The following is a 27267-nucleotide window of genomic DNA, read 5'->3' on the forward strand; positions in this document are numbered from 1 at the left end:
AAGATAATACTGTTTCAAAGCGCCCACAGGTCAGGGAGGGAGTGAGAGTGGGTAATACATTACAAAACTAACGTTTTAGAGCATAGGGGAGAACTGACTAGCCTAATATGCCCTGTGAGTATTCAGAATGTGCAAGTGCAGAAAGGAAGAGGGAAGAGGGGTTAAGTGGTGAGGAGTCCGAGCTCATGGGTGAGCCATAAACAAAGTGCTAGGAATGTTGATTGCTACACGGCCTGGGCTGTGGGTGGTGTAAGTGCAAGCCTACAGAGCGGGGGGTATGAAATGCAAGTGCTGTGGATAGACTAAAGCTGGGAAGAATTGGAGTGTGGGAGGTAACGGCCGGAGGATGCATAAGGTCCAAGGACACCGATTCAGCAACTGTGGGATTAGCAGAGGAGAGAAGGAGGGAAGGTCAAGTGGCACAGCGAGTAGAGCGCTCGCTTTGACATCAGTGCAGAGCCTGAATCCCGGCAGCGCCAAACTCAGCGTTTCATCCTTCCGAGGTCGATAAATGAGCACCACACACCGTGGGTAATAATAAGCAGCGCTCAGATACCTGAGGGTTCGTAGCGCTATATAAATGCCAAATTATTATTATTATTATTATTATTATTAAGGAGGAGGAAAAGAGGAATGTCTTAATGAGCTTCTGGAATTTGAGAAGATCATGCTCAAGGCACAGGGTGAGGGGAGGCTATTCCAAAGGAGGGAGCCTTTGCGAGCAAAGTGAGCGCCCCACTTCCCTCTGTTTAGCAAACCACTTTACACACCAAGAGCTGGTGCCAGAGGAGCGAAGTGGTCTAGAAAGATTGTATTTAGTGAGATAAATTTGAAGATAGTGTGGTCCCTCGGCCCAGACAGCTTTGTGGATGATACAGAGGGATTTCAATTTAATCCGCTGTAACCAGGAGTCAGTGAAGACCTTTTAGTGCAGGAGAGATGCGGTCCCTGTGCTTAAGGCCAAGGATAAGTCTCTCTGCCCTATTCTGGATAAACTGGAGGGGTCGCAGAGTGGAAGAAGGAAGAATCTGAGAAGGGATTACAGTAGTTAAGTCTAGAGAGAACCAGGGCTTGAGTCACATTGAGCCTCTGAAGGAAAGTAAGAAAAGGTAAAATTCCTTTGAGTAGGAAGAGCTGACAGTTCAACGTCTTGGCAATGTCCTGAGTGTGAGGGATGGAGGATGGAGAGAGAGTAGTCGAAGATGACTCCAAGGTTTCTGGCTTCAGTTGAAGGTGCAGGGGGAGAGCCCAAGGAGGAAGGTCAGAGTGAGGGGAAAAAGGAGGATCTCAGTTTTATAGGCATTGAGGCGGAGATCATTGGAGGTGCACCAGGACTGGATGGCAGATAGGCATTCAGGGATGATGGAGGGTGCAAGAGGGTCAGCAGGAAGTCTGAAGAAGAGCTGTGTGTCGGGTCTAACGGTTATAGGTGATAGGACCAAAAACAAAGAGCCGAAAAACAAAAGGATCGAATCAAAAGGATCGAAAGTCAAAGTTTCGACATCTGGTAGAAAACATGCAAAAAGTCATTTGGTCGAAAAAAAAAGATCGAAAGTTAAACAACATAGTACTTGAAAACTCAATCGATAAAGGGTTAAAACAATAGGTAGGAACGACGAGTAAAGAACCTTGTGTATAGAGCATATGCACAGGTGATGGTTGAAAACAAACTGTCAGTGCGTGAGAGAAGGTGACGTGAGAGAAGGTGACTAGGAAACACCAGCTGACACGAAAAACGAATTACGCGACTGAAATCATCAGGTAAGCAAAACGCATGAAACTGATGAAATAATAGTGAGAGACACACAACAGAGTCAGCAAGCAATAATTAATGATAAATTTCACTATTTCAGATTCATGATGAGTGTGAAAATTAAGTATATAAAATCTCAAATGGGAGGAACCCAATTAGTATACGAAGACTACACCTATAAGAAGAGAAATGACACGCAAAGAATCCATTTACTGGAAATGTACCAAATATAGAAAAAGTGAACAGGAAGAGCGATCACACAAGGTGAAAATATAAAATGTACAGGAGAACACAACCATATGCCTGACACTACAGCGTTAATAAGTAGAAAGTCGATAAATGAAATTAAAAGAAATGCAGAAGAAAATCGTAATGAAGCATGTAGCTCCATAGTGAACAAAACATATGTAAAAATTCTGCTCCCTGTAGCGGCCCAGATGCCGAACATGACATAAATGTACCAGATATTTTACAAAAAACTGAAAATGGGGAACAATTTCTGTTTGCAACATTGGAGATTAAAGATGAGAAAATATTGATTTTTACTACTACTACTAATTTATCACATTTAGGAAATTCATCGATATGGCACGGAGATGCAACGTTTAAATCATGTCCAGAACCCTTTCATCAATTTTATAGCATTCATGGCACAATCAATGGAACAGTAATACCTTTCATTTATGTGTTAATGCCAGGCAAAACTGAAGAACTATACAAGTGTGTATTTATGAAAATCAAGGAATCAATACCAGATAAAACACTGAATGCTCATGGACTTTGAGCAAGGACAACTGAAAGGTTTTCAAACAACGTACCCAAACACTCACATACAAGGATGTTTTTTTCATTTCGGACAAACAATATGGTGAAAAATACAAAAATTAGGCCGAAGAACAAAATACATTGAAAACAGTGAATTTCAGCACCAAATAAAAAACATATATGCATTGGCATTTGTACAAGAGGACAAAGTGATTACATATTATGAGACATTGATTGCAACACCATATTTCACAATAAAAGAGGACGAATTAGCTGATTTGATGGATTATTTAGAAAACACATGGATAGGACAACTGACAAGGAAAGGAACAAGGAGAAGAGCAAAATACCCAATTACAATTTGGAATTGTTACCGAGCGGTAAAGGAAAACTGGCCAAGAATGAGCAATATTCAGGAAGGTTGGCAGAGAAAAATAAACAAAGAATTCATTGTAAATAACCCCAACTTGTGGCAGTTCCTAAAACACCTTAAAATTGAGAAAACAACACAAGAAATAAAAATCGTACAAACAATTTAGCTGGAAAATACTCATAAACAAAAAAAAAATACATGGATTATGAAGAGAGAATAACAAGCATAGTGAACAATTTCGAGTCAATGGAACCAATGCAGTATTTAGAAGCCATATCTTATAACTTGAAATGTTGAAATGAACAAACACTCACCCAAATCGCGAATCTGCAATCTAAGTAAAGTACCGAAATCCACAAAAACCAAAATGAACCAATCCCTAGCATCAAAAGTCCATAATACGAATCCAAAATCCATCAAAAAGTAAAATTAAAAACCATTTCAGGCAAAAAAAACATTAAAGAAAGGAAATCCATACAGAAAAAAATCCAAGTGATCAGGAATCGCAGATCCAAATGAAGCATCCATCCAAATGTAGAAAAAATCAATTTCCAGATGAAAAAAACAAATCCATAAAAAAATCGAGAGCGCGTACGCATATGAACTGTCCAAACAAAAAGAACTCGCAAAATGGCGACCATGCAAGAATGCATAAACGTGGGACGTCATACGTCGGACGCTGGACTATAAACAAAAGTTGAATAATAATAATAGAATAAGTAAACCAACATCGCCATCTACAGTTTGAAAAGTATACCAGTTGGAAATGTTAAAAAGTTGAAACGTTTAATTTATTTATTTTAAAAAATTGCAAATATTATTTATATATTATAAACAATATATTTATACAGTTCATAATATAATAAATACATTAGAAAACAATATTAAAATAAACTCATACACTCAGTATTACATCAATGTTAAAATAAAACCATTGTTACTACCACAAAACCAATGAGTGTCTCTATTATTATTATTATTATTAGATATATTGTTCGAAAATTGTTTGAAAATGGTTCTCAAAAATGACTATTCGAAACTAAGGTTATTAGTACAAAAGTATCCTCAACAATTGCATTCGATCCTTTGGTTTTCAATCCTTTGACTGGACACCGTGTGTAACACTGGAAGTTGGAAGAAAAAAAGGAGATGAGGCGTGCAAGAAGAGCAAGGTTAAAGAGCTGGGAGAGAGGATAGAGCCCTGGGGGACACCACAAGTAGGGATGGAAGTAGGAGAGGAGAAAGGGCCCAGAATTACTTGGGAAGAGCGGTTAGTGAGGAAAGAGGGCAGCCAATCCAGTGCCTGTTCTGAGATATCAAGAGTATTGTGGAGCCTTTGTATGAGGATGGGAATCATTAACTGTGTCAAAGGCAGAGGAGAGATCGAGAAGGGTAAGGACAGCTGTCGAGCTGGAGTCCAGAGATGCGAGCAGTTCTTCGCGGGTGTTCAGAAGAGCAGTTTCCGTGCCTCTGGATGCTCGAAATCCAGATTGATGGTCATGGAGGCCACCAACAAGTTCTGTGTGAGAGCTGATTTACGGCAATGCCAGCTTCTCCAGCAGATTCCCCAGGAAGGGTGTGATGGAGATAGGGTCGATAGCTGGCAGGGCAGGTAAGGTCAGAGGATGTTTTTCTTCAGAAGTGGGCACACAAGGGAGTGCTTAAGGGGAAGGGGAAAAATCCAGTGACAAAATAGTGATTGCAGAAATCAGCAAGAGCAGGGGCAAGACAGCTAATGTTATCCTTGATGGTCCAGGATGAGCAAGGGAGACCTGTTTAGTAGAGACCTTCATGCATCGGATAACTCTGGTAACTTATTCTGGTGTGACAGGAGAGAATGAGGAGAAGGAGGAAGGAGTAGGGAGGCAGGAATCTGGTGGTGGGTGGGTGGGATGGGCTGTGAGGGTGTGTAGAAAGGGAGGTCAGAAAGTCCTGAGTTTTGGTGGCAAAGTGTGAGGCCAGTGCATTGCAGAGGGCCTGGGAAGGATAAGAGGAGGAGGCGACTACAGAGGGGTTGGCTAGTTCCCTGCAGATTTTTAAAAGTTCAGCCGAGTTATTGAATGTGCCCGAGACCAGTGCCTGAATTTGGGCTCTTTTCTTTGCACGGATGGTGACTCTGTATTGCCTTTGGAGCAGGTGGCAGGCCAGTTTGTCAGAGGATGAGCCTGAGGTTAGCCACTTCTGTTTGGTTGCCCTGCACTTTCGGTTCAGTGCTGCAAGTACAGTGTCATACCACGTGTTACGCTTTGAGGCAGGTTTCAGATGGATCCTCCTGACTGGGGCAAGAATTTCAAGAGTGTGGTGGTATAAAGAGGGAGGTTGCTGAGAGCAGAGTCTGAGGAAAGTGGAGGCAAAGGCAGCTGCGCCACTCATTTCATCGGGTGGATGTTAATGAAAGAGGTAAGAGGGACTTTAGGGAGGGTGCCAGGGGGCCAATGCGACCCAGGTGGGAGGAGAGGAGAGAGTGGTCTGACCAGGAGAGAGGGGTGACTAATGGGGGCAGAGAGAGAGGTCCGAATGTATGAGGTCATCGAGAGTGTGTCCAGCTGTGTGGGTTGGCCCAGAAGAGAGAATGGAGAGGGAAAGCGAGGAGCAGAGGTCAGTGAATGCAGAGCCCGGGGAGTCCAGTTGAATATTGAAATCACCCAGGAGTTGAAGGTTAGAGGTGGATGAAAGTAAAGTAGAGCAGAAGTCAGTCCATTCAGAGATGAATAGGGTGGGGGTGCTTGTAGGCCGGTAGAGGTGACCAACTTGCAAACCATACTTTCAAAAAAGAAAAATAGGTTTTTGTAGGTAAGATGGAAGCAGGAACCCACTCAGGGAAGATTAAGGGAACCTCCCTGCCAATGCGGTGAGGTCAAGGCTTGGAGCTGATTTTGAAGCCGTCATGGAGGAGCGAGTCAAAGGCAGTGGCTAAGCTGGCATTGAACTAAGTCTCGGTAAGAGCGAGAATGTTGAGGTCAATGTCTTCAAGAAGGAGACAGATGTCAGAGGAGTGTTTGTTGGCTGAGCAGGCGTTAAGAGTTGCCAGGTGGAGGTGGTATGCACTTTTGAAGGTTTTCTGATGGGGGAACAGGGGCGTGGTACACTATTCAGAGGAGGGAGAGAGGGAGTAGAAGGGGGAGATTCAGGCGAAGGAAGGAAGTTATCTAGAGAAGCCAGTATGCAGTCAAAGAGAAGGAGGTTGGGTTGTGGACCCTGAACCAGAATGGTGCCAGTGTGATAGACATTAACAAAGCAACGTGTGTCATGACCTACAGAACACGCCCCCTTTGGACTTCCTGGTCCTCCCGCGGCTCCGCGCTTCTCAATGCTATTGCAAAGTAGCGACCAGACGTGTGTTCCGTAGCTCGCGGTATTGTTTTCCTTGGTTCTTTCCCAGCCAACCCCATTCCTAGTCCCTTTCCTTCCTTTCTTGATTCCTGGACTCGTGTGCTGAGTAGCGCACTCTGTAAATTTCCCGGATTCCTGGATCTTTGCATCCCGGAACTTTGAACGCACGCTGGAGTCGGAAGAGACTTGTGCAGCCTTATTCAAGACCCGATCCGTCCACAAGAAGGCATCGACCAAGAAATCCAGCAAGGATCGAACTCAGGTGAGAAGGGTGGAACTCCTTGACAACGTGAGGATGCAAAACCGGCCAAGAGGACTTCCCACTTGGTGCCACTGTTAATAGAGGAGTGTGTGGAAGGAGAGAGAGTGTAGGTGAGATGGGGGTCCAAAGATCAGGAGAGGGGACAGAGAAAAGGATATCAGTAAAAACCAATCTAGAGGAAGCACTGACATAGGTGTCTGCAATAGGAAGTCCAGGGTTTACACTCAGGATGTCTTTTTTGCGCTTTTTCCTGCCAGACTTGGAGAGAGTTGGCGGATAGGTGATAGTGTAGCAGTTAGAGAATATAGGAGAGATGGAGAGTGCCATAGGAAGGCAAAGGTTTAGCCAAGCAGTGAGGGAGTAGTGGCCGCACTGCACAGTTCTGGCTAAACTCACTAGGAGGCCTAGTAGATTGAGTCGGAGAGAATAAGTGAAAACCAGAAAGAATAGAATTACATTGGATAAATGGTTGAGACATGTATAGACTATACACACCTAAAATGAAGGCAGTAAACAGTGCAAAGCAGATGGTGCACAGGTAATGCTAAAACAATCCAAATCCGATTTTAAAAATGGAGGCAGTAAATTTGTCTCTTGATCTGTGTTGCAATGTAATTCCCATACTGTTTAAAAACTCACAATCTATGATAACATGTAACATCATACTGTGGGCATTTAATCCAAACTATGTATTTAGCGCTGTGATACCTCTGGGTGTGGGCGTTACCAACAAATAAATAAATACATAAATGCAATGCAGATGGTGCATAGGTAATGCTAAAACACCCAACTTCGATTTTTAAAGCACGCCCACATTCGAGTTTTAAAATGGAGGCAGCAAACAGTGCAATACAGAGATGCACAGGTAATCCAAATTTGATTTAAAAAAATGGAGGCAGCAAGCAATGCAAAGCAGATGGTGCACAGGTAATGCTAAAACACCCAAATTCAATTTAAAAAATGGAGGCAGCAAACAATGCAATACAGAGATGCACAGGTAATCCAAATTTGATTTAAAAAAATGGAGGCAGCAAGCAATGCAAAGCAGATGGTGCACAGGTAATGCTAAAACACCAAAATTTCGATTTTAAAAGCACACCCAACTTTGATTTTAAAAACGGAGGCAGCAAACAGTGCAAAGCAGATGGTGCACAGTCAATGCTAAAACACCCAAATTCGATTTTAAAATGGAGGCAGCAAACAATGCAATACAGATGATGCACAGGAAAAAGCACACGGGGTGCTCAGCTACTGGTTCTGGGCATGAACGGAAAGCAATTGGAATTCCTACTCTGGGCCCAATGTCATTGGCGGTGCAGCCCCCACACAGACCCTCTGCGGAAAGCTCTAGGATCCAGAGAGGACTTGAGATCACAGTACTTGTCATGGAACATCAATGGGCTTGCAGGCAAAGTAATTGATCCCGATTGGCTAGCCCTAATTAATGATCACAAGGTGATATGCTTACAGGAGACTTGGTCCCTTTCCCAGGTGCACATGCCCAATTATCGGACCTTCTCTTTACCAGCAGTCAAAGGTAGGTTTATTCACTTGGATCCATGCGAGCATTAAGGCAACATGTAAGGCTTTAGATGTGGATTCACCAGATCTTCTCTGTGTGTAGTGTAACTTTGGGAATGGCTCTTTTGTTGCTTTTGTGAATGTATACTTGAGGCAAAATCAGAGTTCTATCAACCGCATTGAGTCAGCATTGAACAGGCTTTCTCTGTCCATGGCTTCTTCCCCCAACTGTCAGGTGTTCGTCTTGGGCGACTTCAACTGCCAGTTGGAGGAACCTTGCCAGTTAACGTGGACCCTTTCCGCTGAAGATGCTGTTACCCTAGGGCTGGCAGGGTCCAGTCGATGCTATATACTCGTGGTCTGAGGGCCTGCAATGGGAGGTTTCCGGAAGATTCACCGGTACATATAACCTTCCGTACACAGACTAAGGGGAGTCATATTGATTATATTCTCACCCTTGTCTCCCAGTGGGATGGATTGGTTTCTTTTAAAGTCTTGGAGAGAGTTGAGAGTGATCATGATCCTCTGGTAATGTCCTTTTATGCCCTTTCTAACTCTGGTGATCAAAGGGGTTCTGTTAACCCATGAACCAGAACTGCTTGCCAGACCCGAATGCATCGTCGATGGCCTGGAGTACCAACTGCTGTATTCCTGGGCAGAATCTACAAAGCTCTATTGCCAGTGCTGGAGGCATATGTGGAGACACATCCTCCTCTACCAGCAGCTGATTTTTATAGATTAGTGATGGCAAGACTCGCCCCCTTTGTTACGAAGGATAGACGACCCCATTCTCTAGTTACTCACAAATCTGTGGGTTTGTACGATCAAAGGCCAAGTCCGCCTTGATTAAGACACTCAAGTCCGGGGCAGCGACTCTCCCGGGGGTGATCAAAAAACATAGGCATGATTATAAATGTTTGCTTATTGGAAAAAAGAGGGAACAAGGCAAACGTACATGGTCGGCTCTTCAAAGGGCTGCCGGGTCAAATGACTCTAAAGAATTTTGGCGCTTGGTAAAAAACAACCTTAACATTGATCAGTTGGGAGCGACAAGCAATATTACCCCGGAGACCTGGTATCACCACTTTACCGACCTATACACTGTGGGCCGGTCTGCCCAGGCCAGTATGGAGCTGACTGGGCAGGTTCGGGCATCCTTTTTTTCTATTAATGAAGATAGGGTCATTGCGTTTTCAACTCTTGAGGTCGCACAGGGTCGCACAGGCTCTGACTGGAGCGAGAAAGGGCAAGGATTGTATCCCTATTGATCTTTTTAAAAGTTAACCCATGTTCTGGGTACCTTTTTTAATGACATTTGTTAATGATATTTTTTTAGTAATTGCCCACAGCTGGAGGGAGGCAATCATGATCCCAATACATAAGAAGGGCGACCGGGATTCCCCAAGCAACTATAGGCCGATTTAGTTGATCGACTCACTGGTAAAACTCTACTCCAGGGTGCCTTTGCACCACCTGGAGGACTGGGTTGCCAGCAAAGGTAACCTTTCTTAAGTGCAAGTGGGATTTAGAGGGTGGATCAGGCTATGAGGTTGGACTTCCTATGTCAGAAATACGTGATTCTCAACTCACAATGCCTACATCTGGCATTTGTGGACCTACAGGCGGCCTTTGACACAGTCCCGAGGGATTAAATTTTGGGCGGTGCTAGAGGGCTTAGGTATTCCACCTTCCCTGGATAATGCTATTAAGACATTGTACTCTGGGAACACGGCACAGATAAGATGGGAGACTGGAGAGCTGTGCAATCCCGTATCTATAGACGTAGGGGGTAGGCAAGGCTGACTCCTAGCTCCTCTTCTATTTCTATTATACATCAATAGTCTGGTCCCTAGTTTTTAGAAGCAGTGAGAGACGCCCCAATGTTGGCCAACAGAAAATTGGCCCTGCTATTGTTTGAGGACGATGCAGTCCTACTCTCAAAGACTCCAGTTGGCCTGCAAAACCAATTGGATGTTTGTCACAAGCTTTGCCCTGCAAAGGGCCTAAGAATTAATTTTTCCAAACTAAAACCATGCAGGTGGGGGTTGCTGGAATAAAGGCTAGTGCACGGGCAAACTTTAACCTGAATGGCCTGACATTGGAGTCTGTGGACTCTTACGCATACCTGGGGCTGATCTTCTTGAACAATTTGAAATGGCAGGATCAGATAGCAAGGTCCTCACTTTTGTATCTGCGTCAGTGTGGCCTACTTAGAAATCTGGTGACAAGATTGGAGGGCGAGGCTCTTTCGGTACCCCTAAAGATTGATCAGGCCCAGACAATCCCAGGGATAATATATGGTGCTGATTTATGGGGAGTGAATGATTGTACTACGATACAGACAGCAGAAAACACATTTTTGAAAGCAATGCTGGGCCTACCCTGCAATCTGCCATCTATCCCAGTGGCATGCAAATTTGACCTTATTGAGATCTAATATGCCATTATGATGCAGCCGGTATTTTAATGGCTGCACATTTGGAATAATGACGCTTTGGCTTTGTTTAGGGAGGGTTTGGAGGAGGTTCCTCCTTGGTTTAAGCATGTACGAACTATAACATGGGACTGGGGAATCTTTGTAGTGACCCCAAAAGGCTGGGTTGTGCCTATAAGGCGGCTCTTAAGAACAATTTTAGAGAATGGGCATGGAGTAAGATGATTGATAACTGCCTAACGGGAAAAAACGCGAGGTCTTACCTGCTGCTTAAGGACGTGCGGAGGTCGGAGGTATATTTGGACCTCCCGATGTCAGAAAAATTAAAATCCTGGTTTGCCAAGTTCCGATTAGGCATACTACCATTGGCCCATGAGTCTTCTAAGTGGAAGAGTGGGTCTTGTTCCTCACCCGCATGTCCCCTTTGTCAAGGAGGGCCCGAGGATGAGGCGCATCTTTTCTTTTTTTGCAAAGCCCACTCTCTGGCAAGGAGGCCCCGGTTTGGAGCCACCTAGTGCACCTCCCAACTTCTTTAGCCATCCAAGCCTTGAAATGTTGTATCCTGCCTGAACATGTGTTACTGGTCTCAACATTTTTAAGATCCACACTCAGACGAGCGCTTTGGGGTCTATTATGAGCGCAAAAATTGTAAAGTAGTAGCTAGGGTGGGACATGTGCATGCTGCGGTTTTCACAAATGGTCATTGGTTTTATTATCGCGTGTTTATTTCGAACAAAATGTTCTTACCTATGAGATTAATGTAGATATTAATGCAACATTGTGTTTTTTATGTTTTGTATTGTAAATTGTACTTTGACGGAGGCCTGGCTTCTGTATAAAGTTATAAACCAACTATATTTGTATTCAATATAAAATATGTCTACTACATTACCTTGTTCAATGGTGCAACACTATCTATATATAAAAGTGAAAATATGTTTGTTTGTTTGTGGTGGGATTTACGGCAAAGCGTTGTTCCTTATAAAATTCCACACCGTTTGACTAATCTCCACCACATTTTGCATAGTTACCTGTTAGTACCCTCCGAACATTACTGGCTACATGACATTTGGAAACCTCACCCCTTTCCCCAGATTTCAGCACCTTCACACATGAGACGGTTGCCTGAAATTGGCGAAACATCAATGTGGTTGTAGCAGGTCCGGTCCTGACATGAGGAACAAAACTCAATCGATATGGTGGTGGATACTGAAAAAGCAGTGAATTAGCCAACAGAATTCCTCAACTCACTCGACCCCCTGGGAATTCCACCACATTCACTTTCGACTGATAGTTGGGTCACCCATCAGGCTGCTTCTCAATCCCGACCCACCTAGGCTGTGTAATTGGCACAAGGCTATGCATTAAAAAAATTGCTGCCCAATGTAATTGAAGCAACAGTGTTTGCTGGGAAGGGAAACAAAACGTTTTTTTTTATAAACAAGCCTTACAATAAACATGTACTTTAGTAATATTGAACTTTAGGTCCATAGTTGTTGGCACTGTCTGCATCATGGCACCCATCATGCTGCTCAGGAACCTCCATGTTGTTCTCAAGTACAGTTGTGCATTTCTGAATTACTTTTTAAGAAATACAATATGTTGTGTTGTGTAGTCTTTGTAAGAAAACCTTTTTAAAATGAAAAATAATCGAAAAATGTTGTGAATTTTTCTTTTTTCTTTTTACCTTTCTTATGGAGCCTTTCTGAAAAGCATAAAGCTACTTTAAGGTATTTCTAACAAATAGTACCTATAAGAAAATAAAATCCCGGGCAACACTGGCTATACCAGCTTGTAAATAATAACAAACATTTCTATAGCATTAATTTTAGACAAGTGGACATGAATTACGTGTATCTTTGACAGATGACAAATGTGAGTGCAATGTGCATGTTATTCAGTGTGCATGGGTTCTGCATGTTAAGGATAGCAGATCCTCAACTGTAGACAGTAGCTCTTGGGATTGATAGATTAACTTAGAATAGCCTGTTCCCCCTTTAGCGCTGCAATATACAGAAACCATCTGAGTCTCAATGCAGCATTAGTCCAGCTGTCACAAAGTCACTCTCATTGCAATCTTGGCTGCTCCTGAACACTCTACATTAACTTGCTAGTATAACATCTTTAAACGAGCCATCTCTACTACTAATTAAGTAGTTGCCTACAATTCTAAATGATAATCACATGCAATGCAATGCTCTTTTATTTTCATGTTTCTATGGAACAGTTCACTGAATGAACTTTCATTTCACAGTGCAGAGGCCATAACAGTGACTTTTCCCACTCTTTCCCTTCCCACTCTTTCCACACAGAACATGGTCGGACTGCCACACTGGGCGGGAATGCAATTCGCCTCTACGTGTACATGGCTTGTCACTTTAAGACAACTATGATGTGTGCAATATTAAAGGCATATAATGTTATATCCCAACACATGGTCATTGACAATTCATTGTAAAAAATCACTGTAAAAAATGGACTGCTCAGCCATTAGCAGCAAACACCTTGTTAAGAATATGGGAGGGCAGAAAAAGAAAACACTTTCAAGAGGTAGTCCTACTTTTATGTTAATTGCCCTGTCCCAGGTTTTTGACTTTTTAAAATCTGGTAAATCTAGGCCTAGGGCATATCCCACATATTCTTTAATTCACTCAAGGTTGATGAAATATGAAAAAAGGAGTAAATACAAACTGTTATTTAAATGATCAGAGGCCTTTCTGTTTGTGGTGTGCTGAAAAATAATGTTCACTATTAAGAAACTCTAAGAATTGTTCACAGACATTCGGTATTCTTAATTTTCCTTTTGTTGTTGCGAAACGTGATGGCTATTCGCTAAATGTCCGCTTGTTCTAAGGAATTCCTTTTTTGGTTCACGGAAGCTACCAAAACGTACATTTAGTATGACAACGCATATGTAGTGAATTAAATCCAGGGGAATCATAGTAGTGTATTAATAACAGGGAAACCACGTTCATGTTTGTTCACACTAGAGTCTGCTGAAGGACCATTCACCCCACAACACCCCAGGGCCATAAACACAGTAGTAGATGTTATATAAATAACAAGTAACGTAGTCCCTTTTCTATAGTTGTGTATCATTTTCAGTGTTTTGACCAGAAGAAAACGTAATTAAAAGAAGGGACGAGCAATTCTCTAATTGACTGGCAAAACTTCCACGGAGGCCATTAGTGTGGTGGTGGTATTACTCAAAGTCATGGTTATGTCAAGGCTTTTCAGTGCACTCAAGAGTTACTGGGAGTTATTGGGGCTACTAAATACATAATCATATTGACATCACACCTGCTGATGGCTGGAGGCATTTCCGGAAAAGCCAAACCCTCTGATGAAGGTGTCAGAGTCAGGAATTGGTTGCGTGCAGATTGAGTGCTGGAGGAGATTTTGCCAAAAAGGATCCCTTGCACTGCGAGCCACACCCAAATGACCTTGGGTGGAAAAGAGAACATGATTTTTGTCCATGTATTTTTATCTCATATTATGTTATTTGATATTGGTGTAGTGCCTGTTGCAATTGTTAGGGACATGTAGCACTGTGGAGCGAATGTCCCTTCAGCAGATCTTAATCTGGACAGGCATGAAATTAAAACAGCATTCCATTTCATGTAAGCTGTATTTAGCATTATAGGTGACTGTGCAACTACATAGATGGCTAGTTTAAAGCCGTTTACCAGCCATTCAATTGGAAGTGTTCAGGAATAGAAAGGATTGCTATGTCATGACTATGTGACAGCTGGCCTGCATTTTATGTGGGGTTCAGCCATATTCTGTGTGTCTCAGGTCTAAAGGGGAACACACAATTAGGAATTAGTCTATGAACCCCAATGGCACCTGTCTACAGTTGAGGGCTCTGCTATACCTTACATGCAGAACCCATGCACACTGAATAACATGCAGTCACATTCACATTACATGCACATTTGTCTGATATATTAAAGATAGCTTCAATGCATGCCTGACTTGTCTGTAACATCGAGATAATGCAGTAGAAGTGTTTTATATTGCAAATGATGCTGCACTGTCGAACAAGTGGGCTGAGCGCATTTTCTATTTCTATGGTGGAGTGGATGGTAAAGGATTGCAGCTGGAAAGAAAAGACCCTGGGGTTAGCAGGTAGGTTTGATGGGGTCGGGAGAGTGGAGGGTGAAGTATGCCATGGTAGGAGAGGGTGGGGCTGGGTATAGGGGCACTGGAGGGGACTGGGGAACCGAGGGGTGAAATAATATGGCGACGCCAAGAGCAGGCAATCAGGTGGCTGGCATATTCTGCCTGTCTTCCCAGCAAATGATTGGCTGCGAGAGCTCTCTGTGAGGTGAATAAAACAAATTGTCATCAAGTATTGACCCTGAAGATAATTCGCACAGCAAACTCAGCAATTACCTATCATTGAGCCTCAACAATAATGTTTGGCGAGTTAATGTAGGGGTGGTTAATAGAAGATCTATTTGTGAGCACATGTCATGCACTGAGGAGTAGAATGGGAAGTTTGAACTTTCCCGATTGAGGGTACGCCAGGAAGCCCAGAATATTGAAAAAAACGTCATGGCTCTCTGCACCTCTTGTGCTGCCAATGGAAGCGACCAGGGTCTAGAACTCAGTTGGTCTTTCTCAGTGTCTAGTATGGTGTAAAAATCCCATGCCAAACTTTCTGTGTATGTATATATTTTACACAAGAGCCTGGTAGGGCTGAAAAGAATTGTGGACTGTTAATGTTGGAGATGTAAATATCTTTTTTCTGTTTTTTCTTTTTCTTTTTTATTGTTTTGACTGATTTTAGTTCAAATTTTCAATTTTAATTGTACGTGCATTTCAATATTTGTTAATTGTTTACAGTTTCATAGAAAACACAACATATTATAAAACATTAATGTTTACGATGACTCATTTAAAACACTTCCAACAAATACAATACAAATTGGACGAGATGCTCTAAAATCATATAAAATATCATATAAAACATATTACATTACAATAACAATTATAATAATATGTTGTACATAATAAAAATTCTTGTGTCTTTAATGTGTTTTTGATCATCGAGCCTATCACATTTGTACAAAATCGGCTTATCACAGATAAAATCACTTAAGATTTAAGCAGTATGTTATAAAATTCATGATCAATGGGTGAGAAAGAATGTTTCATCACAACACGCGGTCCACCAATACAAAGCAGGAAGCACAATGCCCCACCACAGAAAACAAAAACTAAACAACAGCCCCAAAGATGTTCACCCCACGGAAATCAAAGAACCAATCAAGACAGAAGGATACGAACGTCTGAATACACACGCTCACCAAGACGGATCCACTAGGACAACACTTCAACACAACCCTGACCCTGAACCACTCAAAGCCTTAACCGACCAGGGTCACACTAGATCACCTGAGAATAGATATCACCCACCCAGTCCCACACCTGAAGATTAGGTTCAGACGCACCCACCAATCCAAACTATACTCAATAGGATACAGTTGGATCAGTGCAACACCACCAAATCGAGTCGGCCCACGAGGAACCAGCAACATCCGAACCCACAGGTATGCAACTCTAACGGAATCCTAAGTACCTGAACCAGGATACAGACCCCACTAACCCAACCCTCAATCTTCTACATACTTAAACCCACACAAAACCACACAACCATCTCTCTCCCAGCAATCCGCACGCACTTTCCCACACCGCATCAACAACACATAAACTTCACCCACAGCACTCAAGGCCTTCATCCGATCCGATACTAGCACCAAAGCCCAGCACTCGGTGTATACCGAGCTGAAGCTGCCAACAGCACACCACTTCTCCCACTCTCCTTCTCCCCTGCTCCCGACTAACCCTACCCCACCGTTCCTGTTTACAGATCCTCCAGAGCACCTGGGGACCAATTCCGTTCCTGATGGTGCGCTATACAAGTACCGCTAACATAACATAACATAACATCATTAATCGTAATTCCAAAAATATAATATATCCATTTTGGTCTCAAGAGTTATTTGGTTATTGTCCATCCCACATCACATTTGCTTTTTCACCCTCATTTAAATCAAGGGATTCTTAAAATTAGATGGTTGCTATTCGAACTACTGTTATTTTTGTGCAGAATATATGTTTCCATAATTCATTAGAAGACATAATTTTAAATTCGTTATATAGTCATTAAAATAGAAATGATGACTGTGTGATAAATTCAAACACTCGACTCTCACATATTTCAATGTTTCTCTTTGCTCTTCTCTTTGACAAAATCGGCAGATGTTTTCATGTTTTCTGATAATGCCACGCTGGGCCAATATGTCCTTTCTATGCCATAGGTTAAGCCTGAGCCTTAGATATACATTTCTAAATTGAGCTGAAGGGCATTTGATCAAATAAATAGCCATAGTGCACAGTATTTTGTGACCAAAATGGGTTAGAGTTAAAACCTAAGTGAGAATTAAATTTTATGGGGGTATATATATCCAATCAGCTTGATACAGCTTATGCTGTGTACCACAGGATTCTGCAACAGGAGTTCAGTCGAGACATCAGCATCAGATAGAATATTTAGAGTGAAATCCCTCCATTTCGAAGGAAAGGCATGCTTAGATGTCAAGAGTTAGGTCGCTAACAGACATTTTCTGAGCAGGGAGCATAATTTTCACATATATGTTACGTGCAATGGGCACCTCTTTTTGCTTATATTATAATAGCACTGGGCTGCATGTGAATTTGCCATATTTATATAATATGGCTTTAGCTTGCGAAGTGACTGTGATGAGCTTAGAGCCAATACTGGTCAAATAAACATTATAATTGATTTGATCATTTGTTTTGATTCCTAGATACTTGTACTGATACACTATCTCCAATTTTAAACCTTGTATCTTCCATACCAATGTTTTCACTTTTTCGAATAGATCTGTTTATGCATTGCATTATTTGAGTTTTTTCTAAATTAATTTTCATGTGGTTTTTATCTTCATAGGAACCCAATCCATCCAATAATCTCTGGAGACCTCCAGGAGTTTTTGAAAGTAGCACAATGCCGTTGGGGTATAATAGGCATGGGATGTGTTGGGTTCCTTCCCAGCTTGAGAGCATCGGATGTGATAGAGACAAATTCATCTTTCACGTCCAGGATGAAAAAATTAAATAGAGTGGAGGCCAAAATACTCTACTGCTTGAGGCCTCTATAAGTGGGAAAAGATGCAGTCAGAAGACCATCTAAAGTCATCCATACTTACATAGATGTGGATAAATGTAATTAATCAATTAGAGTCAAAAGAGACGCAGAACAATGATTTTTTCTCAGCTTTTTCATCAATAGTTGTCCATCTACGGAATAGAACACAGTCTGTAATTCAACAAAGGCAAAGAACAATGGTTGCCTTTGAGTAATGCAATGTGCTTTCAGGGCATTTAAGGTTGTTGTATTTTTACCAGTGCCTAAACCTGCCACAAATCCTGTCTGATATGGATTGCGATTATTTGATCGGAGCGTCCACTCATTCAAGTCTATGAGAATAATTCGGGCAAAGATCTTCCCAGGGGTGTCAAGAAGGGCAATCGGTCTGTAGTTTGATGGTTCTTGACGATCGCCCTTCTTGAACACCTGAATAATTATTGAGTGTCACAAGGATTTTGGAATCCGATTTGTGCGGTTTATGTATGAAAACAAATTAAATAGAATTAGAGTCCATGCTTCTGGATGCTGTTTAAGCATTGCATTGGTGAGTCCATCGAGCCCGGGGGCCCGTGATTGACTGACTTTATTTATGAAATGTGATATATCATCTTTGGAAAATTGTAAATGAAAATGCTTAGATGCGGTGTGATGGCTTCACTTGAGATTGGGGATAGGGGTGCATATACATTTGAAAAGTGCAACATACATTGTTGCTCAGAAGCCCTGTTTATTTGTACTGCTAGTTGTGAGTCAGTATTTGCCTGATTTATTAAGGCCTAGGTTTGTGCAGAGCTCTTGCTGTTAACTGATCTTAACATAGTTTCACCATCATTTTGATATAAAGTGGCTTTGAATGCTCGTGCCCAATTTCTATATTTAGTTTTTATTGATTTGACAGTAATCAATAGTTGGTTTGCGGGAAACTGCAAAGCCATTTTTTATCGTGACAATATAAAGCTTTTCTTCCTTTTATTAGAGGATCATAAATATGAGTATTTTTGATCTCCTTTTTTCTCCTTTGCTAGGGGTATTTCTGTCGAGTTGTAGTATATCGCTGTCTTGAGAGCCCTCATTCATATAGCGGTTTACAGAATTATTTGATGCACCTATCAATGGGTTTTCAAAGCTTCCTAAAGAGTCTTCGGTCCATTGAAAATATATTCTGGCCATTATTGAATGTTAAAGTGCCTTGTAATTTACTAGGCTTAGGCTTATTAAATGGCAGCTGCACCTTCCATTTTAGGATTGACACCTCATGATCACTTTCTCTTTGTAGTTTTTATTGAAAGTGTTCCACCTGCGTGAACAGCTTGGGATCTACCTATACGTAGTAAATAATTTCTTTGAGAAAGTCCCTCCTCCATGTAGATCGTTGAGGAATATCTCCAGGTAAAGCACCGTTTGCTATGAACATGTTTCTTGTCTGTGTCAAATTGTTCCAAAGTGTAAGCCTAATGTCATGCTGTTCTAATTTCTTAGCTAGACAATGGGCCTCATTATAAGTTTGATGTTCCAGGAACTACGGTACCAGTAAGCTTGCCGGTACCGTAGTTCCCGGACCGGCAAACTACGAGTGGTGCTTGCGGGTGGCTTTCTGCCCACCACGACGGACCTGGCAGGCAGAGCGGCACCCTCGAGCAAAGCATGTCGGATACACCAGCACCGTTATAAATGGTGCTGGTGCATCCGACCTCCCCATTCCCATTCAGACCTATGGGGCTGAATGGGAGTGGGGAGCATCTTTTTTTCCGGCACCCGCGAATGGGCAAATACCAGGTCTGGCAGGGCTAGAATGGCCCGGTAATGGCCAATTCGCGGGCGTCGGAAATTATGGGAAGCAAGGCTACCGCCAAACTTACAAAGAGGCCCAATGTAGGTTTAAGTCTCCAAGAAGAATTGTTTGAGATATACAGGGTAATTCATAGAATTTCGCACAAAAGTGACGCACGCGGCTGGCGCACAGTGTGCGCGTACGAATGTCTGAGCCAGCCGCGTGTGCTAAAATCGATTTCCGCGCACAGCGTATTCATGGATTTTAGCCTCCAAAACCAGCCGTGGTGCAGAGTGGCGCAGCGACCCTGCATCAGCGCCAGTTACGCCCCCAAGAACGCCCTCGCGCAAGGAAAAGCCATCAAAATTCCCAATTCAGCGCAAAGCGCTGTGCTAACCCTGGACCAGTTTACAGGGTGTCAGGAATAAGGGCTGGCGTCGCCGGTGAGTAACTAAGTTTGCTTATTAAAGCATTGGTAAAGAGAACTACATTTCCCAGCATTCCGGGGAGGACCTGTAGTTCAACGCAAGTTGCAGCGCGTTGCCAGCTGCAAGTAATGAAAGGCAGCATAAAGCCAACACGCTCGCGCCCGCAGGTGTGGCTTATTTTGTGTTCCTGGATGGGTGCGGTCGGAACGAGACGTGAACGGAGCTTTCCTTGCAGCCCGTAAGACTTTGGAGCAAGACGAAGTGGGCGGACTGGCTGGCAGTTGCTACGGCGTTTACTTCAGACTCCGAGTGGTCCTGTGGGGCCGCTCGGAGCTCAGATAAGTAACGGGCACATTACGCTGGTAAATACTTGGGAGCAGGAAAAATGCGGGCGGGCTGGCTGACAGTGGTTACGGCATTTTCTTCAGACTCCGAGTGGTCCCGTGGGGCCGCTCAGAGCTCAGATAATTACTGGGCACATTACGAGTTTACAGCAAAGTGTGTGTTTTCAATGAATCCTTGTTAAGGACTTCGATGCTTAATACTCGTGTGTTTAAAGGCACACAGCAGAGTGCGGACAATGTTTATGGTTGCTAACTCAGCAACATACAGTACAGGACATTCAGGGTTAGGGGCTGTTTGGGCACAACAGTGATCTGGTGTCCTTGTCTGGGCATGGACATTATGGCTATATGTGTTCAGTGTTGCTTCAGCTTGCCCAACGGGCCATGTGTCATGTATTTCATGTATGGAATCTAATTCCATTGTTTGTGTTCATCTATGCTTGCTATATGTTTATCTTGTTACATGTTCACACGTATTAAGGTGTGTTTATCCGATTTAGAGGTAGGCTGGAGGCAAGATTAATAGCGCATAACCTATGTGTTTGGTTGAGTAAAAGAACTAGATAAGGAGGTTTTTTCCCTGTTCTTCCCCTTTCCTATCCACCTTAGGAGTTCCCTAACCCTCTATCCGGTGTTCCTATATCCCTACCCTATCCACAACCTCTTCCTAACTCCTCTTCCCCCCATTGGCTGCCACGTGGTGTCCTGTGTAAATTATCAGGCGCCTGTGCCAACCACGGGTGGAGGGGCGAATTCATTCGGCTTCTGTGGTTCGGGGGAGAGTGTTGATTCCTCTCCTCCATTATTGTGTGCATTCTGACATAATAAGCTAACCCCATATTGGGATACTAAAACCACCCAAGCCAAATGGATACGACTCCTCTCCCTTTAGCCGATGTGCTAAAGGCTCTTCAAGATATTCAGTTAGAATTAGCACAGACACGCCAAAAGTCAGACAACTTAAAAGTACAAGTACAAGGTTTGGTGGCTCAACGAACTCCCTTGGAGGGGGCTAGTGGGTCTAATGTTAGAGAACCATCTACTAGTCAAAATGCTACCGTTATTGTTCAATCTCCTAGTAATGTACCGTTAGCAGCACCTGAACGGTTTTCTGGTGATCCTCGGAAGCATATGATGTTTCTTACACAATGTAGATTGCATTTTCTGTGTAAACCCACGGCGTTTGAAACCATTCAGGCCAGAACGGCATTTGTAATATCATACTTGACAGGGGATGCGACGGCCTGGGCAATGCCCTTGGTTCAAAAGGATGATCCTTTGCTCTATAGTTGGGATGGGTTTTTGGCAGAATTTGGAAGGTTGTTTGATCGGCGGGAAGTGTCTTTGGCACAAGATAAAGAATTATTAGGGTTGAAGCAGGGTGCTAAAAACTTGGTAACGTATGTGACCCAATTTAATAGATTGGTGATTGAAACAGAATGGCCAGAGGCTAAACAAACAGTGTTATTTTATCAAGGATTGAAGGATGAACTAAAGGATGCCATTGCTCAAGTGGAGCCGCAACCTAGAACATGTACAGCTATGATAGATTTGGCATTGAGACTAGATCACAGATTGAACGAGAGAAGAGGTGAAAGAAAAAGACCGGAGGCCGTCTCGTTTGCGAGACTAGATAGAAGTAGAAGAGGAAGGTTGAGTGAGGTGGAACCCATGCAGATTGGTAGTATCAGAGGACCTTTATCAACAGCAGAAAAAGAGCAGCGTAAAAGTAACAATCTATGTCTCTATTGTGGACAAGCAGGGCATTTTATCCGCAATTGCCCTAATACTCCTAAGAAAGGGGGCGGGGGAGACAAGATCAAGAAGGAAACGGTAAAAGAGATGGGCCGGCCTTAGGGGGAACACAGGTGTTTGGCCCGATTGAAGCAAGGTTCCCCAGATGGGTAGCAAACACAGTTGGAAGCAAAACCTCTCATTTTTATATATTGGTTACAATTTGTTTTGCGTTGTCCAAAAAAGCGGTATGGGCAATGGTGGATTCAGGGGCTACGGGAAATTTTATAGACATTACTTTGGCGGAAACAGTTAGGATTACCTGTGCAAGACAAGGCGAGGGTGGAAGGTGTGCAGTCAGTGGATGGGTCCCCGTTGATATCCGGACCAATTCGGAAGCAGACTGAGAAATTGGAGATGATATGTGCGGCAGGTCATAGAGAGGAAATCACATTTGATTTGATAGCAGCACCTCAGTTTGGGGTGATCCTGGGAATGCCTTGGTTGAAAGACCATAATCCAAGAATTGACTGGGTAAAGCAGAGGTTGTGGTTTCGAGGAACAGGAGTGTAGGGAACATATGTTATCAGAATTGGGGCCGGCAGCGTTGTTGGTGGAAAGGAAACTAGATGTGCCAGTAGTAGGAGCAGTGGAAACAGAGATCCCTGCCCAGTATATGGAATTTGCAAAAGTTTTTGACAAAAGAGGAGCGGAACAACTACCTCCGCATCGACCATATGATTGTGTCATCGAATTAGTGGAGGGGGCCAAGTTGCCTTGCAGTCGGATATATGCTCTCACTGAAACTGAAAACAAACATCTCAGGGAATATCTTGATGAGATGTTGGCTAAAGGGTTTATCCGACATTCAACTTTCCCCGTTTCTTCCCCCCTATTTTTTGTTCCCAAAAAGGAAGGCACGTTACGAAGATGCATTGATTATCGTGCACTAAATAAGGTCACAATTAAAAATAGGTTTCCTTTACCTTTGATTTCTGTCTTGTTGGATCAAGTACGGTCCGCAAAGATTTACACTAAGTTTGATTTGAGAGGTGCCTATCTCTTGATAAGAGTTAAGGAGGGTGATGAGTGGAAGACGGCCTTCAGAACTAAGTTTGGGTTGTTTGAGTACCTTGTAATGCCATTTGGCTTATGTAACGCTCTGGCGGCCTTTCAGTTTTTTATGCAAGAAGTATTGCGAGATTTCATTGACATTTTTGTTATTGTTTACATTGACGACATTTTGATATACTCAGATTCCCCAGAACAACATGTTGGACATGTACAGGCCGTGTTGAAGCGTCTGCAGGAATACCAACTGAGTGTAAAATTGGAGAAATGTGCATTCCATGTAAAACAGGTTGAATTTTTAGGATTTATTCTGACTCCAGCAGGAGTGGTTATGGATCCCAAGAAAGTGCAGGCAGTAACTGAGTGGCCTTCCCCGCAGCGCATTAAAGATATCCAATCATTCTTAGGGTTCGCCAATTTTTATCGGCGTTTCATTAGTAATTTCTCCAAGATAGTCTCTCCTATCACACAATTACTTCGGAAGGCAGTAAGATTTGTTTGGAATTCTGAGGCAGAAAATGCTTTTAAAGAATTAAAGAAAGCCTTTACTACAGCACCAGTGTTAAGACATCCAAACACTGAGAAAGCTTTTCAGGTGGAGACAGATGCTAGCAATATGGCCATAGGAGCTATACTGTCACAGAAAGAGGAGGATGGAGTATGGCATCCAGTGGCATTTTTCTCTAGGAAATTGACCGGTTGTGAGCAGAATTACTCCATTACTGATAAGGAATTGTTGGCCATTCGGGCAGCCTTTCTAGAATGGAGACATTATTTACTAGGGGCACGGCATCAGGTGGTGGTGGTAACGGATCACAAGAACTTGCAATATTTTAAAACTGCACAAACCCTGAGTCAGAGACAACTGAGATGGTCCCAGTATTTTAATGAGTTTGATTTTGTGGTAACATTCAGACCAGGAAGTAAAAATGGGAAGGCGGATGCATTATCCCGACAACAAAATACAGACAATCTAGTAGAGGAAGTCAAAACAATTATTGCCCCAGAAAAAGTTATTGGAGCAGTCACTAAACATTTAACTGACCAAATAAAGAAGGTGTTGTCACCAAGTCAAATGCAGAAGTGGAAGAATATGGATGCAACACGAATGGTGTGGGAGGGGTTGCCTCACCATAATGGGCATTTGTACTTACCCACCAAAGAATTACAAGAAAAGGTGTTGTATTGGTGCCATAATTCTCCTTTAGCAGGACATGCCGGGCAAAGGAAAATGCAAATCATGTTAGAGAAGTACTTTTGGTGGCCTACATTAAGAAAAGATGTGGAGAAATATTTATTACATTGTGAAAATTGTGCGCGTAATAAGTCTGAGCATGTAAAAAAGAGAGGGCTCTTACAACCATTGGCCACTCCTGAAAGAGCATGGACTCACCTGTCAATGGATTTCATTACTGACCTACCACCCGATAATCAGTTCGATACCATTTGGGTGGTGGTAGATTTTCTGTCCAAACAAGCCCATTTTGTTCCATGTGTTGGAATTCCGGGAGCAGGCAAGTTGGCAGAGTTGTTTTTGCAACATCTAGTCAGATTGCATTGTCTGCCAAAGAGCATTGTGTCGGATAGGGGCTCGCAGTTTACATCCAGGTTTTGGCGTGCTTTCTGTCGGATGTTGGGAATCAATTGTGCTCTGTCCACTAGATATCACCCCCAAACCGATGGGCAGACCGAAAGAGTGAAACAGACATTGGAGCAATACCTGAGAGGTTACCTGGGGGATGGCAGAGAATCGTGGGTGCAGGCACTGTGGTTGGTGGAGTTTACATATAATAACACTTTTCACAGTTCTTTGGGAATGGCACCTAATGAATGTTTGTATGGGCATGAACAAAACATGATACCAGAACAACTACCGAACATGGAAATTATGCCAGCGTTGCAAGAGCGAAAGCAGTTGCTTCTTCAAGTCAGACAGAGGGCACGCACAAATTTGGAGAGAGCCAAAGAAGCATATAAAAGACAGGCGGATAAACATCGACGAAGGAGTCCACTGTATCAAGTGGGGGATCGGGTTTGGTTATCAACACGCAATCTGTCATTGTTAGGATCACGTAAATTTATGCCTCGGTTTATTGGTCCTTATGAAATATGTAAGTGTGTATCAAATACTGCTATGAAATTGCGTTTGCCAAAGACTGTGCCGGTACATCCGGTATTTCATGTATCTTTACTTGATAATGAAGACCAAACGGCCTCCACCCATTGTACAAGATGGACAAGAGGAATACGAGGTTAAAAGGATTTTGGACGTGAAAAGGAAGAAGCACCTATGGTACCTCATTCAATGGGTAGGTTACGGACCAGAAGACTGTTCATGGGAACCAGCAGAGGCCGTACATGCCCCCAGGTTGGTGAAATTATTTCCTTTGAGACATCCGGCAAAACCCGGTCCTGGAAAGAGGCCTGGGAGAGGAGGTAATGTCAGGAATAAGGGCTGGTGCCGCCGGGGAGTAACTAAGTTTGGTTATTAAAGCATTGGTAAAGAGAACTACATTTCCCAGCATTTCGGGGAGGACCTGTAGTTTAACGCAAGTTGCAGCGCGTTGCCAGCTGCAAGTAATGAAAGGCAGCATAAAGCCAACACTCTCGCGCCCGCAGGTGTGGCTTATTTTGTGTTCCTGTATGGGTGCGGTCGGAGCGAGACGTGAACAGAGCTTTCCTTGCAGCCCGTAAGACTTTGGAGCAAGACGAAGCAGGGGGACTGGCTGGCAGTTGCTACAGCGTTTTCTTCAGACTCCGAGTGGTCCCGTGGGGCTGCTCGGAGCTCAGATAAGTAACGGGCACATTACGCTGGTAAATACTTGGGAGCAGGATAAATGCGGGCGGGCTGGCTGACAGTGGTTACGGCATTTTCTTCAGACTCCGAGTGGTCCCGTGGGGCCGCTCGGAGCTCAGATAAGTACTGGGCACATTACGAGTTTACAGCAAAGTGTGTGTTTTCAATGAATCCTTGTTAAGGACTTCGATGCTTAATACTCGTGTGTTTAAAGGCACACGGCAGAGTGCGGACAATTTTTATGGTTGCTAACTCAGCAACATACAGTACAGGACATTCAGGGTTAGGGGCTGTTTGGGCACAACAGTGATCTGGTGTCCTTGTCTGGGCATGTACATTATGGCTATATGTGTTCAGTGTTGCTTCAGCCTGCCCAACGGGCCATGTGTCATGTATTTCATCTATGGAATATAATTCCATTGTGTGTGTTCATCTATGCTTGCTATATGTTTATCTTGTTACATGTTCACACGTATTAAGGTGTGTTTATGCGATTTAGAGGTAGGCTGGAGGCAAGATTAATAGCGCATACCCTATGTGTTTGGTTGAGTAAGAGAACTAGATAAGGAGGTTTTTTCCCTGTTCTTCCCCTTTCCTATCCACCTTAGGAGTTCCCTAACCCTCTATCCGGTGTTCCTATATCCCTACCCTATCCACAACCTCTTCCTAACTCCTCTTCCCCCCATTGGTTGCCACGTGGTGTCCTGTGTAAATTATCAGGTGCCTGTGCTAACCACGGGTGGAGGTTCGAATTCATTCGGCTTCTGTGGTTCGGGGGAGAGTGTCGATTCCTCTCCTCCATTATTGTGTGCATTCTGACACAGGGCTGCCAAACAGCAAATGCCAAGCGGGGAACGTGCATTACTGGGGTGCGTGTGAAGTTTCACACGCGATTTCAGCAGGGTACGTGTATTACGGGGTTTGCGGGAACTTTCACACGTGAAAGGGCCTGTGCGAGTGGGGTATGTGTATTACGGGGGTGCGCGGGAAGTTTCACACGTGATTGGCCTGGGTACGTGTATGTCAGGGGTGCGCGGGAAGTTTCACGCGCGATTGGAGTAGGGTACATGCATTACTGGGCTGCGCAGGCCCCCACTCATGTCCCCTTGCACCCCCACCCCCAGCAGTGCAGGGCACCTGCCAGCAGGCCCCCACTCATGTCCCACTCATGTCCCCTTGCACCCCCACCCCTAGCAGTGCAGGGCACCTGCCAGCAGGCCCCCACACATGTCCCCCAGCACCCCCAACCCCCAGCAGTGCAGGACACCTGCCAGCAGGCCCCCACTCATGTCCCACTCATGTTCCCTTGCACACCCACCCCCCAGCAGTGCAGGGCACCTGCCAGGAGGCCCCCACACATGTCCCACTCATGTCCCCTTGCACCCCCACCCCCCAGCAGTGCAGGGCACCTGCCAGCAGGCCCCCACTCATGTCCCACTCATGTCCCCTTGCACCCGCACCCCCAGCAGTGCAGGGCACCTGCCAGCAGGCCCCCACACAT

The sequence above is a fragment of the Ambystoma mexicanum genome, chromosome 7q (assembly GCF_040938575.1).
Source record: "Ambystoma mexicanum isolate Mex_15411 chromosome 7q, UKY_AmexF1_1, whole genome shotgun sequence".
NCBI classification, from domain to species: Eukaryota; Metazoa; Chordata; class Amphibia; order Caudata; family Ambystomatidae; genus Ambystoma; species Ambystoma mexicanum.